Source organism: Schistocerca cancellata, chromosome 3 (assembly GCF_023864275.1).
Source record: "Schistocerca cancellata isolate TAMUIC-IGC-003103 chromosome 3, iqSchCanc2.1, whole genome shotgun sequence".
Classification (NCBI taxonomy): Eukaryota; Metazoa; Arthropoda; class Insecta; order Orthoptera; family Acrididae; genus Schistocerca; species Schistocerca cancellata.
Window position 1 is genome coordinate 28,171,000 of NC_064628.1, and position 17,705 is coordinate 28,188,704.

The following is a 17,705-nucleotide window of genomic DNA, read 5'->3' on the forward strand; positions in this document are numbered from 1 at the left end:
TGATGGGATGCTTCCATTTTTAGACGTAATGGTTTTTAAAAAACCAGATGGAACTTTGGGACACAGCGTTCACCGAAAGCCGACACACACAGATTTGTACCTGCACCCTAAGAGTTGTCATCCACCACACCAACGTAGTGGCGTCCTTAGGACTTTTGTACGGAGAGCATATGCCATTTCCGACGCAGACAGCCTAACCCAAGAACTTGAGCATTTGATGACTGTTTTTAAGGAAAATGGATACACCGAGAAACAGATTCGTCGGGCTATGGAATTTGGACCGTCTCCGGAGGTGTCCGAAGAGGAACATGGATCTGTGGCCTTTCTTCCTTATGCTGGAGGCTTATCGTTTAAGATTGGACGAATTTTAAGGAGTTTTAACATTAAGAGTGTGTTCCGTCCACCCTCTAAGACTAGGGCTCTGCTCGGCTCTGTGAAGGATGATTTGGGACTTAGGAAACCCGGGGTGTACAAAATCCCGTGTCAATGTGGGAAAGCTTACGTTGGCCGTTCTATTCGCACAGTGAATGTCAGGTGTGTGGAACATCGCCGTCACACGAGGCTACAACAGCCAGAAAAATCGGCCGTAGCAGAACACTGCCTGAATGAGAGACACAAAATGAAATTTGAGGAAACTGTTGTAATTGCCAACATTTCCGGTTTTTGGAATAGTGTGTATAAAGAGGCGATCGAAATTAGGTTGGCTGATAATTTAATCAACAGGGACAATTGGTTTCCTCTTAGCAAAACGTGGAATCCTGTATTGTCTCGCATCAAAACTGAACGTTCTTCGGTGCGGCCTTGATTGCGATATATCGTTGCCAGCAGTGTTTCACTAAGGGCGGCGCCACCTCCCTGTCTTGGAAGGCAGAAACCGTGATGGGCGGCGCATGCGCCGTGTACTGAACCATGGCCTATATAGGACGTCGAATTGCAAATCTTGCGTCAGTTCTCAGCGGGACTCATCAGCAGAAGCAGCATTTCCTGAAGATGGCGAACAGTTGGATCGCCGAAATATCGAGTCAAGTTGATTTTAGGATCCGGCAGCAAACCCGAAAAGACTTTCATTACTCTATGGACAATGCACACACACACTCACACACACACACACACACACACACACACACACACACACACACACACACACATACATGCTCGAGGGAGGACTCGAACCACCGACGGGGAGAGCCGCAACGGCCGTGACAAAGCGCATCAGAACGCCTGGCTTCCACGCACGGCTACGCATCATATCATGCCTCGTGTATTAATTATGACGCGATAGTCCGCCTTGACAGACCCCTCGAGACAAACAAAGAAACGTATTGGCTAAAACTACACTCCTGGAAATGGAAAAAAGAACACATTGACACCGGTGTGTCAGACCCACCATACTTGCTCCGGACACTGCGAGAGGGCTGTACAAGCAATGATCACACGCACGGCACAGCGGACACACCAGGAACCGCGGTGTTGGCCGTCGAATGGCGCTAGCTGCGCAGCATTTGTGCACCGCCGCCGTCAGTGTCAGCCAGTTTGCCGTGGCATACGGAGCTCCATCGCAGTCTTTAACACTGGTAGCATGCCGCGACAGCGTGGACGTGAACCGTATGTGCAGTTGACGGACTTTGAGCGAGGGCGTATAGTGGGCATGCGGGAGGCCGGGTGGACGTAGCGCCGAATTGCTCAACACGTGGGGCGTGAGGTCTCCACAGTACATCGATGTTGTCGCCAGTGGTCGGCGGAAGGTGCACGTGCCCGTCGACCTGGGACCGGACCGCAGCGACGCACGGATGCACGCCAAGACCGTAGGATCCTACGCAGTGCCGTAGGGGACCGCACCGCCACTTCCCAGCAAATTAGGGACACTGTTGCTCCTGGGGTATCGGCGAGGACCATTCGCAACCGTCTCCATGAAGCTGGGCTACGGTCCCGCACACCGTTAGGCCGTCTTCCGCTCACGCCCCAACATCGTGCAGCCCGCCTCCAGTGGTGTCGCGACAGGCGTGAATGGAGGGACGAATGGAGACGTGTCGTCTTCAGCGATGAGAGTCGCTTCTGCCTTGGTGCCAATGATGGTCGTATGCGTGTTTGGCGCCGTGCAGGTGAGCGCCACAATCAGGACTGCATACGACCGAGGCACACAGCGCCAACACCCGGCATCATGGTGTGGGGAGCGATCTCCTACACTGGCCGTACACCACTGGTGATCGTCGAGGGGACACTGAATAGTGCACGGTACATCCAAACCGTCATCGAACCCATCGTTCTATCATTCCTAGACCGGCAATGGAACTTGCTGTTCCAACAGGACAATGCACGTCCGCATGTATCCTGTGCCACCCAACGTGCTCTAGAAGGTGTAAGTCAACTACCCTGGCCAGCAAGATCTCCGGATCTGTCCCCCATTGAGCATGTTTGGTACTGAATGAAGCGTCGTCTCAGGCGGTCTGCACGTCCAGTACGAACGCTGGTCCAACTGAGGCGCCAGGTGGAAATGGCATGGCAAGCCGTTCCACAGGACTACATCCAGCATCTCTACGATCGTCTCCATGGGAGAATAGCAGCCTGCATTACTGCGAAAGGTGGATATACACTGTACTAGTGCCGACATTGTGCATGCTCTGTTGCCTGTGTCTATGTGCCTGTGGTTCTGTCAGTGTGATCATGTGATGTATCTGACCCCAGGAATGTGTCAATAAAGTTTCCCCTTCCTGGGACAATGAATTCACGGTGTTCTTATTTCAATTTCCAGGAGTGTATTTTCCCACGATAGTCGCAGTATTGAATATTAGCAATGTAAGATTTAAAAGGGACTTTTAATAAACCTACACCAGCCGGAAGGAATTGCCTTGAGTGTGTTACTCAACGTAAAACCCGAAATCTTAAGCGATAAGGCAACTAAAATTGGCACGTAGACAAAGCATCACAAGTCGGGTTACGATGAAACATGGCGTTAGAAATACTACACAACTTTGTACGTTAAGAATGACTTTGTGCTCTGAAATCGACTGGAAATTTGTGACCTTGGTATATATGAAGTGTCGGCAGAATTGCCAACACCGTTTCTAGAGGAGGCCGAAATGCACGCTATAAGCTCACGCAGGCTGGCGTGAGGTCTGAAACAGGATACGTAATGAATGCTATAAAGAAAAGTACGTAGTTTCTGGAATACTTAACTTTAATCCACATTTGTAGAACATCTCTCGTTACTGTACAGGCTTTATAATCACAGTATCTATACCGGTAATGGCGCCTTGCTAGGTCGTAGCAACTGTAGCTGAAGGCTATGCTAACTATCGTCTCGGCAAATGAGAGCTAATTCTCAGTGAACCATGGCTAGCAACGTCGCCTGTACAACTGGGGTGAGTGCTAGTACGTCTCTCTAGACCTGCCGTGTGGTGGCGCTCGGTCTGCAATTACTGACAGTGGCGACACTCGGGTCCGACGTTTACTAATGGACCGCGGACGATTTAAAAGCTACCACCTAGCAAGTGTGGTGTCTGGCGGTGACACCACAATATATGCTAAGAAGCAGCCGGCGAAAAGCAATAAAAGAAGTCACCTTCGCACTAAGCCGCAACGCAAACCATTAATAGAGGCGTCACACTTTCTAGACCATACACGAATAGATGATTGCCTGGAAGGACATCAACAGCTCTTGGTAACTGTTACTTGGGCTGGGCTGGTTATACGAAGGGACGTGGCTTACACATATGTGAAAAAGAAAACAATTGGCCACTGCTGCGTGCCTTATACAGGTTCGTCTGTTATTCTCCGCCGGTGTTTAGAATGTCACTAACAAGGGAACCTCCCCATCGCACCCCCCTCAGATTTAGTTATAAGTTGGCACAGTGGATAGGCCTTGAAAAACCGAACACATATCAATCGAGAAAATAGGAAGAAGTTGTGTGGAACAGTGAAAAATATTAGTAAAATATACAAACTGAGTAGTCCATGCACAAGATAGGTAACATCAAGGAGAACGTGAGGTCGCGAGCGCCGTGGTCCCGTGGTTAGCGTGAGTAGCTGCAGAACGAGAGGTCCTTGGTTCAAGTCTTCACTCGACTGAAAACTTTAGTTTCTTTATTTTCCCAAAGCTATGATCTGTCCTTTCGTTCACTGACGTCTCTGTTCACTGCAACAAGTTTAGTGTCTGTGTTTTGCGACCGCACCGCAAAACCGTGCGATTAGTAGACGAAAGGACGTGCCTCTCCAATGGGAACCGAAAACATTTGATCGCAAGGTCATAGGTCAACCGATTCCTCCAAGGGAAAACACGTCTGATATATTCTATACGACACTGGGGACGGCATGTGCGTCACGTGACAGGAATATGTTGTCTACCCACCTAACTTGTACACTTGGCGAATGGGTAAAAAGATTCTTCTACCATGCCCGATTTAGGTTTTCTTGTGGATGTGATAATCACTCCCAAAAAAGTGATGAAAACATAAGAGTTTGTCACATAAACTGAAAATAAAAAATTAAACTTTTCATTCGAGGGAAAACTTGAACCTAGGACCTCTCGTTTCGTAGTCACTCTCGCTAACCACGGGACCACGGCGCTCCTAGGATCCCAGTGTCCTTGATGTTGCATATCTTCGCATGGACTACTCAGTTTGTATATTTTACTAATTTTTTTCATAGTTCCACACAACTTCTTCCTGTTTTCTCGATTGATCTGTGTTCAGATGCATATCTTCGCATGGGCTACTCAGTTTGTATATTTTACTAATTTTTTTCATAGTTCCACACAACTTCTTCCTGTTTTCTCGATTGATCTGTGTTCAGTTTTTCAAGGCCTATCCACTGTGCCAACTTTAACTAAATCTGAGGGGGGGTGCGATTGGGAGGTTCCCTTGTAAGAAGCAGGCGAAGCCAAGTTCGGAACTTGTGGAATTCAATAGTGGACAAACAGTGCTGCCTTTCCTGACTATCCTCCGGCACCGCGTTGGTCTTAGAAACTCTGTGTGCGCGTGCGTGCGTGCGTTTGTGTGTGTGTGAGTGTGTGTGTGTGTGTGTGTGTGTGTACGCGGGCGCGCGCGCGAAAGCGTGCGCGTGTGCGAGATCTATACGGCTGCATACTGAAGGCTGCAGTAAACATTAAATAATGAAAGACGTGAACCTAATAAAGTGGTTACTCTTCAGGAGGCGAATAATGTGGGTCGCGTATGTGAGCTGGATAATTTTCAAAATTTCATCCTGCTTACCCATTAAATTTATCTCTTAATCGAGCAAGGTCTTCAGATGAACGGCTTACAACATACAGGGTGTTTCAAAAATGACCGGTATATTTGAAACGGCAATAAAAACTAAACGAGCAGCGATAGAAATACACCGTTTGTTGCAATATGCTTGGGACAACAGTACATTTTCAGGCAGACAAACTTTCGAAATTACAGTAGTTACAATTTTCAACAACAGATGGCGCTGCGGTCAGGGAAACTCTATAATACGATATTTTCCACATATCCACCATGCGTAGCAATAATATGGCGTAGTCTCTGAATGAAATTACCCGAAACCTTTGACAACGTGTCTGGCGGAATGGCTTCACATACAGATGAGATGTACTGCTTCAGCTGTTCAATTGTTTCTGGATTCTGGCGGTACACCTGGTCTTTCAAGTGTCCCCACAGAAAGAAGTCACAGGGATTCATGTCTGGCGAATAGGGATGCCAATCCACGCCGCCTCCTTTATGTTTCGGATAGCCCAAAGCAATCACACGATCATCGAAATATTCATTCAGGAAATTAAAGACGTCGGCTGTGCGATGTGGCCGGGCACCATCTTGCATAAACCACGAGGTGTTCGCAGTGTCGTCTAAGGCAGTTTGTACCGCCACAAATTCACGAAGAATGTCCAGATAGCGTGATGCAGTAATCGTTTCGGATCTGAAAAATGGGCCAATGATTCCTTTGGAAGAAATGGCGGCCCAGACCAGTACTTTTTGAGGATGCAGGGACGATGGGACTGCAACATGGGGCTTTTCGGTTCCCCATATGCGCCAGTTCTGTTTATTGACGAAGCCGTCCAGGTAAAAATAAGCTTCGTCAGTAAACCAAATGCTACCCACATGCATATCGCCGTCATCAATCCTGTGCACTATATCGTTAGCGAATGTCTCTCGTGCAGCAATGGTAGCGGCGCTGAGGGGTTGCCGTGTTTGAATTTTGTACGGATAGAGGTGTAAACTCTGGCGCATGAGACGATACGTGGACGTTGGCGTCATTTGGACCGCAGCTGCAACACGGCGAACGGAAACCCGAGGCCGCTGTCGGATCACCTGCTGCACTAGCTGTGCGTTGCCCTCTGTGGTTGCCGTATGCGGTCGCCCTACCTTTCCAGCACGTTCATCCGTCACGTTCCCAGTCCGTTGAAAATTTTCAAACAGATCCTTTATTGTATCGCTTTTCGGTCCTTTGGTTACATTAAACCTCCGTTGAAAACTTCGTCTTGTTGCAACAACACTGTGTTCTAGGCGGTGGAATTCCAACACCTGAAAAATCCTCTGTTCTAAGGAATAAACCATGTTGTCTACAGCACACTTGCACGTTGTAAACAGCACACGCTTACAGCAGAAAGACGACGTACAGAATGGCGCACCCACAGACTGCGTTGTCTTCTATATCTTTCACATCACTTGCAGCGCCATCTGTTGTTGAAGATTGTAACTACTGTAATTTCGAAAGTTTGTCCGCCTGAAAATGTACTGTTGTCCCAAGCATATTGCAACAAACGGTGTATTTCTATCGCTGCTCGTTTAGTTTTTATTGCCATTTCAAATATACCGGTCATTTTTGAAACACCCTGTATTTAAAAACGTATTTATTACACAATACTCACTGCTGAGCCGAAAATCTACGACCACCTCACTGGTAGCGTGTTAGTGCACATTGGGACGCAAGTCAACGGTTCCACGCGGCGTGGACTCGACAGATCGTCGGTTACTTTCCAGATGCATGTGGTTCCAGTTGTCTACGCACAGGCAACGCTATCTGCCTAAATCACATACCGGTGGTCGTGGATGCGGAGATGACGGCCAGTAGCATTCCAGAGTTATTTCAACATGTTCGGATCAGGCGAATCTGCTGGTCTAGACGTCAAGAGTCGCTCTCTTCGAATCACTGTACCACGGTTCTGGCTTTCTAACACTGACAGATATCCAGCTGGAAGATATTATGGAGGTCGAGGAAGACGTCGACTATGAGACGGGTCAGGTGGGTCGCAACAATGTTCAACAAGTCCACAGCTGTGATGGTGCCTGCGATTACTACTACTGGTCCCTTGCAAGTTCAGGTCAATGTCCGCCATAACACAGAACTGCCCCCACCAACCAGCCTGTTTCCATAGAACGGCGCATGTTTTGTGCAACCGTTCGCCCGGATGCTGACGAATCCGGAGACGACCATCGACCTCGTATATCAAGAAACAAGTGGATCTCAAGATGGCCTCCACGTGAAGGCCGTTCTTAGACTTAACGTATATTTCAGCAACTGGAGCACATTTTCATTAATTTACTTATATTTGCAGAACAACAGCACATCCTGAACAAGAAAATATTGGGCTGCTGCAAGATAAGAAGGAGAAGTTTATGTGGAGGTAAATTCTATGAAATAAAATTATACGAATTGAATCCACTTACATATATAGGGTAATATAGCGCCCTCCCATTTCTGTCTGACCAAACGTAATGCCAATGGGGCCGCACAGGATTAGCCGTGCGGTCTAGGGCGCTGCAGTCGTGGACTGCGCGGCTAGTCCCGGCGGAGGTTTGAGTCCTCCCTCGGCCATTGGTGTGTGTGTTTGTCCTTAGGATAATTCAGGTTAAGTAGTGTGCAAGCTTAGCGACTGGTGACCTTAGCAGTTAAGTCCCACAAGATTTCACACACATTTGAACATTTTTGAATGACAATGGGCCTTCGTATTTGCCGCATTGTACTGGATGATTATAATTAAAATTCAACTTTCAAACCGCTGTAGAAATAACACCATGGGTCACAATGACGTCAAGTTGCAACGGAATATTATTGGAGAAGAGGGAAAACGAATAGCATAAGAAAAGAAGTAAAACAAATAATTACAGAATGTGTAATGCGCCCACGGGGCACACGATACCCATTAAAGCCTGCACTATGGTAAGTTGACGGGCTTCACCTTATTAGAAAGGATTTTCGTATAGATATTGACCGCGTGTACCTGAATGGAGGCAAATCAGACTTACACCCACTCTGTACTAACAATGATACGTCAAGTAAGTCCGAAATGCAACTACACGTCAGGACGGACAGGAAACAACACAGAAGATGCTACCAATTTGTTAATAATACGGTCGCCAGCCTAATTAGGCATTAACTGAGTTTCTTTCCTGTACAAGTTAATGTACATTCATGCAAAACAACACGTAGTAACACTGCATAATATAGGGAATTTTAGAACCAGGAAATCTATTGAACTGGTAATTTCACTTTCTGTACTGATATGGATAAACCATAAATACATACCACTACACTATAATGTTTACTACAAAACTTCGTACTGTCTTTTGATCTGATTAAAATTGGGCATAGGTTACCCTAGAAATAGCACTTTCGAATCGTACATACAATGTCAATTTTGATAAAGATAAAACATTGATAAATTTTCGTTTTTATATTGACTTTAACTTTGCTGGTCAAATCAATTTAGAACACTTCAGAATTCAAATGAATAAAAAGGGGGGGGGGCTGAAACTGTTACTGTTATGATCACTGTATTAAAAAATTTGATTACTGAAATCATTATGTGCTCAAGATTTCCAATATATGAGTTACTACTCTTTTCATCTTATTTCCTGCTCATTTAAGTACCATTATATCTGTCTCGGAATAATTAAACTTCATTACTAAATCAATATCAAAATTATCTTCCAACTTTGTCAGACCTTCGTTATTCATCTATTGGTTCATTAACAAAACAGTTCTTTAAACATCATTCTAACATAGCTAGGTCTGCAGGTAATTATTATTAACACAAACTGTAATTTTTCATTTCGGGGCACTCGGATTGCACAACATTTGGAAAGGACCCTGTCTAGGTTAGTTGTGAGGATAATTAAATGATAGGACAGTTCTGGTAAAATTTAAGTTGTTGTTGAACAGTATGGAACAATATTAACACTGGTCCATACGAATACAGTACTAAAAATTTCAACCTGTTTGTATCGATGTGCCGGTTGGCGGGCGGCGAGATGACGAGGCACAGACCACACATACAACCACAGCAATGGCTCTTGACGTATCGGCACTTTACTTCTTCTTAGCGTCGCAATACTTTTCCATTTAGTGCCTATGGAATTTTGCCATGCTGTATGGGCGTTGGAACGGCATACCCAAGGCTCAATGAAACCACGTCTTCCAGGAGAGCCTCCTCGATCCAGAACGTGTTTCTCAGACCAATGCCCAACTCCAATTACTACTGCTGAGCCCGTTGTGCCGTGCAGTGCCCGTGCGCATTTTCCCACACTCGCCTGTCAGCCACATTTTACCACTCCCTTACAGACACGGTATTCACCAGTGGTTTTGCATTCTACATGTCCTAACACATTGCCTACGTATGGACCAGATGCACAGTTACAATTTTAAACATCTTACAATAGTTTCAAAGTTTCTAACATTTCAATTCTGTTACAATATTGTTTGACATTTGACATAAATATTAATATTCACTTCGAAATTTGTTTACAGTTTTCTTAACACAATGACATGAAAAAAGAAAAGAAATAAAATCAGAACATCGATTACACTAATTTATCGAAAATCAGAAGAAAAAAATATTATATTTACAATAGTACACCGTTGTTGTTGTTGTTACACATGCCCCTGTTTCCAGTAAATTTCACTAAGTGTAAATTTGATGGGAACACTGAACTTTATATTTATACAGGGATTCTGAATCTTGGCATGAATGTGCCATCATAAAAGTTTATACTACGAATTTCCTTTCACTCACATTATATATGTCTATACTTTTTTAATATATCGGGAACATTTACCTATCATTTACTTAAGTGCCTTTGGCACAGTCCAACCTCCTATTACAACATAATTTAAATAGCAAATTACTTATTATTAAATTTCTCAAATAAATAAAATCAAAACTTGGAACACAAACACTTAACTACAAAGCAGATACATATACCTATATACACTATAAGACAATTTGTTGCTGCTTGCATCGAATGGCAGTCCATTTCCTTATTTACTAATAAACACACAATAATATTTAGAAAAATCACTTCATATATTTGCTGCCTATTATTCAGATTTGGGCAGTCCATTTCGCATCATTTTATCACATCTCCTGTACCATACTTACAATTCTCCTTTGACTATTTATCTGCCCTCTTTGATTTTTGACTGTCCTTTATATTATGACTCATATACTGCTCACTTTGGTTTTTGGCAGTCCCATCTTTTATCTGGCTTACAGCATTTGCTTTTTCTTTTCAGCCCTTTTCTCCATACATCTTTACATTTATAGTACATTTGGTAATCTGAAACTCACATAAGTACATTAGCACACTGATATTGGTATACATATATTTACAAAGATTTGTTACATTTAGAATAAAATAGTTTCAGCAAAAAATACAGCACATTTACTGCAGATTGCTTTCTGAATGTACTTAGGTCACTCACTCCTAGGAACATACAGTTTCAGGTCGACAACGTTTCTTACACCTAAAGGTCTTTTGGGTTTTGGGTAGATCAGGTAGTAAGCATTATTGTGTGGAATGTTCTGTATTATATGCGGTCCATTATAAATATATTTAACTTTGGAAATTTCATGGTTCAGTTCACTAGATTTTTCGTGGGTTTTTAAAAGAACATAATCTCCTATTTTAAATTTTGAAACTTTCAAATTTTTATCATGTCTTTTAGATCTAGATTCAGCTTTTATGCTTTGCCCTTTTTCTGACAAATTCTTTCTTTTGACTCAACGCCAAGCTTGTACAAGGTGGAAACTCTAGTTTTTCCTCAATTAAACTTTTACTGCTGCTGCCTAACAAAATTTCTTCCGGTGGGAGCCAAGTAGATTCATGATGTAAGGTGTTCATGACATTCTCGAAGTCCGATATAAACCTGCCCCAGGCTCTATGGTTATGACTGCAGTACGTTCTACACAATCTCCCGATTTCTCACATGTACCTTTCAACCGGGTTGCTAGCTGGGTGGTAGGCTGAGATACATTTAACCTCCACACCATTTCGCTCCATTCCTTCTTTCCAAATTTTAGATATGAACTGGGGTCCATTGTCAAATAGTACTGCCTTAGGTTTCCCGATGGTTCTGAAGTATTCGATCATTCTACAAAATACAGCTTTTGCTGTTGCTATTTTTAAAGGGTATAATTTCACAAATTATGAGAATACTTCCAAAATTACTAAAATATATGCACAATTTCCCGAAGTCTTTGGGAGGGGACCATACAAATCTACTAATAATAATTCTAGGGTGTCCTCAGGTAATGTACTTTGCATTGGACCTCTACTAGTTCTGTTTGGTACTTTGGCCCTTTGACAGACATCACACGACTTAATTCGTTCCTTTACCTTTTTACTGACACTACCAGCAATCATTACTACATTATTCAATTTATGCAAACATTTCTTTGGCCCACTATGCCCCAATGCTAAATGAAAATAGTCTATGACATCAGTATCAAACTGGTGTGGCCAACATACCCTCCATTCCTCAGTGACTAAATCTTTCCTCCTATATAAAATGCCTTTAAAGATTTTGTAATACTTCTTAATTTGAGGATACTGCACACTGTCAAAATGTTCCTTCACAGATTTCCATGTCGGATCATCATTCTGATGGTATCTCATGGTTTTACATATTTGCTCAATTTTCCTTTCTCCTAAAACCTCTTTCATATACCTTATCTGAAAAGTACCCTCTTCACCATTTTCATCGGGCACTTCATGCATACCATTAAGCAATCGAGATAACGCATCTGCCACGTAATTCTCAGTACCCTTAACATAGCAAATCTCGTAATCAAACTGTTGCAGGTACAAAGCCCAACGAGTTAGCCTGCCATTAAGTAAATGACAATCTTTAAGAAAAGTTAAAGCTTTTTGGTCTGTATGTATGATGAGCTTATGGCCCCACAGATAATTCCAGAATTTCTTTAACCCCCATATAATGGCTAAAGCCTCCTTTTCCGATATAGTGTAGTTTCTCTCATATTTTGTTAGAGTTCTACTTGCAAACGCGATAGTCCTGTGTTCGATTTCTTTGCCATCACAGATTTCTTGGAAAACTTCTATACCAATTCCATAAGCACTACTGTCAGTACTCATGTGGAAAGGTTTTGACAGTATGGGGTGATGCAAAATATTGTCATTCAAAAGTTCACTTTTTAAATTTTCAAAATCTCTCATGCACCCTTCAGTCCACACAAAAGCACTATTTTTCTTAAGTAGATTATTCAAATGAGGACAATTAAAAACTTGCCCCTTGACAAATTTTCTATAGAACCCACATAAACCTAAAAAGGCTTTCAACTGTTTTCTATTTCTAGGAGCTGGACACCCTGCCATTGCACTTAACTTTTTCGGGTTCTTGCCAATACCGGTCGTAGTAATAATGTGCCCCAGAAACTTTATTTCCGACTTCACAAATTCACATTTCTTCCACTTAAGTGTCATGCCCCCGGCATGTAGAGCAACAAAAACTTTCTGCAATAATTCACAATGCTCTTGCCATTCTTTAGTAGCAATCAGTAAATCATCTACATAAATGATTAGCTGGGAACTCAATTCTCTCCCTAATACAAAGTCCAGTGCCCTAATAAATACTGCCACAGAAGTGCTAAGCCCAAATGGCACTACTTTATACTGATAGCATTTCCCGGCGAATAGAAAAGCGGTATATTTATGGGATTCTTTGCTCAGTGGGATTTGCCAGTATCCGGTGGTCATGTCCAGACTGGTTAAATACTTCACATTATAAAACTTTTGGAGCATTTCGTCCAGATTTTCAGGTCTGTCTATTTCCTTCTTTACAATTTTGTTCAAAGTCCTGGCGTCAATAACTACTCTTACTCCCCCATCCCTTTTATTCACGATGATAAGTGGGACTATTATATTCGCTGCTACTCCGTTCGATTACACCCCATTCGATCATTTTATCTATTTCCACTTGAAAAGCCTGCCTCTTTGACATGGGTACCGAAAACGGTCTTACAAAGTAAGGTTTATGCTCTATTGTCTCAATCTGGTATTCAAAGTTCTTAACTAGGCCAGGTATGTCCGAAAATACGGTGCTATTACTTTCTAAAATATCAAGCAATTCTGTTTTCTGATCAGGAGATATCTCCTTCAAATTTTCCACAATTTCTTTAAAATCATACCCCTGCTTGTCACTCTCATCTATTAACCTCTTGACATGGTACACCTCATACATGTTGGTCAAACCATCATTCCCTTGGTCTATCTCCAACAATAAAGAATCAATTTCCGAATCGAACACCTCCCCATTTTCCTCAAATTTTAATTCCAAATTCATAGATGCATTATTAATTTTGATCACTTCCTGGCTACAATCAATAATAACCTTTTCTTTATCTAACCAATCTATACCCAGAATCATTTCAGTACTCAAGTCTGGCACAACCAAAAATTCGTGTTCAAACTTTTGTCCTTTTATACTAAATTCAACCAAAATCTGGTTCTTTACCGGCTTGCTAGTCTTGCCAGTAGCACCTACAATTTTTACACCCGTCACTGACATAATTACTAGTCCAGGCTTATCACAAATGTGTTCGCAAAATGACTGGGAGATTGCACTTATCTGAGATCCAGTATCAAGAAGTACTTGCAATTTCACATTATAAATTTCAACTGGTATTACAGTTTGTTTAACCGTCAAATGCTTTTCATTGTTGTGATCTTCCCTAAGCAAATCTGGGTAGACGATAACATCGTCCCAAGATATGCTTTTGACTTCACATCACCTATATCTCGCGGTTTCTTTGGTTCCGGGAGTTCAAAGTCATTAATTACTTGAACTCTTTGTAAAATAGACCCTGAGTCGTCAGGTGGCTCTTTCTTTCTTTGTTCAGTCTCAACATCTGGATTTTGTTTTGAAACTTCGTCATCAGTAGGTGCAATATCGCAATTAGCTGTATTCCCATTATTTTCACTAGTACCAAAATACTCGTCATCTGAACTATCGTCAGAATCCGACCATTGTGGATCACTTTCAGGTTCTAACATAAAACCTTTTCTGAGACAGGCACTAAGTTCTCCCTCTGCATTTTCGTCAGGCTTTGATTTTAGCTCAGTATCCTTTTTTGACAAAACGGCCTCATTATCAGCTTTACTCACATCCACTGTTACTTCATATTTAGTGTAATCCTCATGGACTTCAGTTACTCTTAGGTAATTACCTGCCCCTTCCCCACGGTGCCTTTCGGTAGCAGCTTGTACTGTTGGCGGATCGTTAACAGAAGTTACTTCCTCGTCAATGATTAGGATTTCATCCTCCAATTCCTTCCTATCTTTAACCTTCGTCCTATCGGCAGCACGCGTACTTTGCGCGGCGCTGTTTATTCCCTCCTCTTCAAATTTGGGCCATGTCACCTTATCGACGTCCCTACTATTTCCTTTTTCACCAATTAACCTCCTTGCCTCACAATGCTTCTTAAAATCCTCCCACTCACATTGCTTGAGGCCCTTGTACAGATCGTCGATCTGCACACGTCAATCAGTTACTTCTGCTAATTCATTCTCGCCATTTACTTTATTGCTAACACTGCTAACACCACCTCTCTGTGTATCCACTGTTTCGTCTACTATTTCCTTCGCCACCCAACACGCGTAATGTATTCACCAGCTCTTACGGCAATGTTCGTACCTAATTCTGCCGCCTTGCTAGCGGCTTCTCTCTGAACAGCTGTTCTGCTAGGCTGGGCCGTTGCCCTCTGATGCTCCACTCGCCTGTTAACATGTATCGTTCTGCGCGGCGAAGATGCCTCATCTGCGCTCGCACCTGACGCTTGTTCCGCAACAACACGTTGTATCATTCCACGCCTGTCTCTAACCTGTCTCATAACTTTACTGTCAGTCCAGTAACTTTTCTTAAATCGGGGCCGGTATGTTCTATCCGCTTCCGTTTGGCCCGCAAATTTCGCGGAAATCAGTTTCCCGCGTTGTTATTATTTTTCGCGGTGTACCCTCCACCGCGACCTGGATAACCCCCCTCTTCCTCTACCTCTACCTCTCTGTATCATGTTGACGCGAAACCCTTCGCTGTCATTTCTCTCGTCATTATTGCGATTATTTCTGTAACCAAAATTCTGATAATTGGCACGACTTTCGCGCCAGTGGTCTTCGTCTTCGACCCTTTCGAGAAACGCTTGGAAGCTACGATGATTGCTTCCCACATATCTCTTTGAATCTTCTGGAAGCTTTTTATATAGCTCTCATACGATTTCTGAATCGGATCTTCTTCCTCTTAAATGCGTCAACTTTCGGTACCAATATTCGCAGAAATCTTTCAAAGAATTCCTGCCCCTGTTATCATGAAGTCCGGCCATTATAAACTCGCGCCACAAATGATCCTGTTTTTGTTTGGACCAATATTCTTCCGTAAACTTTTGTTTAAATTCTTCGAACGTCATTTGCTCGGTATTCAAGTTAATTCCCCAGCTCTTAGCGTCACCTGCTAAGGCGCTAATTACTACGTTTACCTTGTCCTGACCAGACAAGTGTTCAGGAAACATCCTCTCGCAATTTTTGACGAAATTTAACGGATGCCATCCGTTATGCTTTTTGGCGGGATCAAAGCGTTCCTCACCACACCAAGTGGTGTGCCATCATAGACAACACCAAGCCTATCTTTGATTTTACTCTCGAGATCGAAAATTTTGCCCTAATTTTCGATGTATTTTGTTCACACTTTTGTACACATCCGGTAACTTTTTCGCCTAAATCTCTTTCAGTGTCTGAAATTGCCTTTTTCTACTGTGGGATTCCGTATTGACATTCGTTTACGATCTCAGTTTTAAGACCGAAAACTTTTTCGTCTACTTTTGTTTCAACTAGAGGCTCTACTTTCTCTTGGATGTTGAGAATTTCAACATCAAACCTACTGTTAATGTTGTCAATTTCCCCTTGCATAGTATCCATATTTTTATTAATTGTGTTAATTTCAAATTTCATAGTATTTACTACAGAGCTTAAATTACCCACTTTTTGTTCTACCTGTTCTATTTGTTTACTAATTTTAATTCCTTGTTCTTCGACCTGTGCTTTAAGCTGACCAACGTGTGTTTTAAGCTGATCATTCTGTGTTTTGAGCTGATTACTTTGTGTTTTGAGCTGCTCGTCAACGTGTGTTTTAAGCTGACTAACCTGATTACTGATTTGTTTTTGAAGGTGATCATTCTGTCCTGCAATTTATTTGGTTAATCGTTCAAATAAGTCGTTCATGCTTAAAATTATCACACTGTCTTGTTCTACGGAACTGGTGCGTTCCGATCCTACCTCAAAATTTTCTTTCGATTCTTTCTTTATCTGTGGAGAATCAAACATGTCAGTGGATTCTTACCCACTATCATCTCCAAAGTCATCCTCTACTTCCTGTTTTATTCCTTGCTGTGTTCTAGGCAATCTCGACATTTCAATTTGTTCGTTAACATGTTCGTGATATTGTATGTACGCCAATTGTCTTCCGCTAACGCCATCTGTTATCTGGCCGCGTACACTCCTGTCATTGCCATGTGCATCTTTCATTACGCTCGGCACATCTACCATGTCTACGTTCTTGTCCATACTGAACGCAAATTACACCACGCTACCGTACTTGATGTTCACTGCTGTTTACTTTACTGAATATTATTGCAATTCGTGCCACTGAACATCCACTGTTGGGTATTCACATTAATTTGTGACTGACAACAACTGGATGTCCTGTCACTGGGAGCCACTTGTAACGCGCGCGCGGGGCACATGATACTCATTAAAGCCTGTACTATGGTAAGTTGACGGGCTTCACCTTATTAGAAAGGATTTTCGTATAGATATTGACCGTGTGTACCTGAATGGAGGCAAATCAGACTTACACCCACTTTGTAATAACAATGATACGTCAAGTAAGTCCGAAATGCAACTACACATCAGGACGGACTGGAAACAACACAGAAGATGCTACCAATTTGTTAATAATACGGTCGCCAGCCTAATTAGGCATTAACTGAGTTTCTTTCCAGTATAAGTTAATGTACATTCATGCAAAACAACACGTAGTAACACTGCATAATATAGGGAATTTTAGAACCAGGAAATCTATTGAACTGATAATTTCACTTTCTGTACTGATATGGATAAACCATAAATACGTAACACTACACTATAATGTTTACTACAAAACTTCGTACTGTCTATTGATCTAATTAAAACTGGGCATAGGTCACCCTAGAAACAGCACTTCCGAATCACATATACAATGTCAATTTTGATAAAGATAAAACACTGATAAATTTTCGTTTTTATATTGACTTTAACTTTGCTGGTCAAATCAATTTAGAACACTTCAGAATTCAAATGAATAAAAAGGGGGGGGGGGGCTGAAACTGTTACTGTTATGATCACTGTATTAAAAAATTTGATTACTGAAATCATTATGTGCTCAAGATTTCCAATATATGAGTT